The sequence below is a fragment of the Pteropus medius genome, unplaced genomic scaffold (assembly GCF_902729225.1).
Source record: "Pteropus medius unplaced genomic scaffold, Ma_sr-lr_union100, whole genome shotgun sequence".
Taxonomy (NCBI): Eukaryota; Metazoa; Chordata; class Mammalia; order Chiroptera; family Pteropodidae; genus Pteropus; species Pteropus medius.
In genome coordinates this window covers 1,986,325-1,987,880 of record NW_024352784.1, presented here as the reverse complement: position 1 = coordinate 1,987,880, position 1,556 = coordinate 1,986,325, and positions in this window count along the sequence as shown.

Sequence of the window (1,556 nt, the reverse complement as noted above, 5' to 3'; positions counted from 1 at the left end):
GAATCTATAGATTATTTTGGGTAGCATGGCCATTTTAATGATGTTGATTCTTCCTACGCATGAACACAGTAAATGCTTCCAGTTATTTTTATCTTCTTCAGTTTCCTTTATCAATGACATAATTTTCTGAGAACAGGTCTTTTACCTCCTTGGTTAATTTGATTCCCAGGTATTTTATTGTTTAGATGCAATTGTAAATGGGATTGTTTTCTTAATTTCTCTTTCTGAAAGTTTATCACTGGTGTATAAAAATGCCACTGACTTCTGAATATTAATTTTGTATCCTGGCACTTTACTGAATTCATTGATCAGTTCTAATAGTTTTTTTGGTGGAATCTTTAGGGTTCTCTATATATAGTAACAGGTCATCAACAAATAATGAGAGTTACTTCTTCCTTTCCAATTCGGATACCTTTTTTTCCTCTTTCTTGTCTTATTGCCGTGGTTAAGACTTCCAATACAATGTTAAAGAGCAGTGGTGAGAGTGGACATCCTTGTCTTGTTCCCGATCTTAAGGAAAACGCTTTTAGCCTTTCCCCACTGAGTATGATGTTAGCTGTAGGTTTGTCATATATGGCTTTCATTATGTTGAAGTATATTTCCTCTATTTTCACTTTGCTGAGAGTTTTTATCATAAATGGATGCTAGATTTTTTCAAACGCTTTTTCTGCATCTATTGATATGATCACATGGTTTTTATCTTTCTATTTCTTAATGTGGTATATCACATTAATTGATTCGTGGATATTGTACCAACCTTGCATCCCAGGAATAAATCCAACTCGATCATAATGTATGATATTTTTAATGTATTGCTGAATTCAGTTTGCTAATATTTTGTTGAGGATTTTTGCATCATGAGAGATATTGGCCTATAGTTTCCTTTTTTTTGTAATGTCTTTGTCTGGTTTTGGAATCAAGGTAATGGTAGCCTCATAAAAGGAGTTAGGGAGCCTTCCCTCTTCTTGAATTTTTTGGAATAGTTCAAGAAGAATAGGTGATAATTCTTTGAATGTTTGGCAAAATTCACCTATGAAGCCATCCGGTCCAGGAGTTTTGTTTTTTTTTGGGAGGTTTTGATTACTGATTCTATTTCATTGGTGGTAATTGGTCAGTTCAGACTTTCTGTTTCTTCTTGACTCAGTCTTGGGAGATTGTATGTTTCTAGGAACATGTCCATTTCTTCCAGATTGTCCGTTTTGTTGGCATATAATTGCTCGTAGTATTTTCTTATGATCCTTTGTATTTCTGTGGAGTCCATAGTAATTTCTCCTCTTTCATTTCTGATTTTATTTATTTGAGTCCTCTCTCTTTTTTCCTCGATAAGTCTGGCTAAGGGTCTGTCAAATTTGTTTATCCTTTCAAAGAACCAGTTCTTGATTTCATTAATCCTTTGTATTGTTTTTCTAGACTCTATTTCATTTATTTCCACTCTGATCTTTATTATTTCTTTCCTTCTATTCACTTTGTGTTTTGTTAGCTGCTGTTTTTCCTACTTCTTTTAAATGTAAGGTTAGATTGTTTATTTGAGCTTTTTTTTTTTTTTTTTTTTTTTT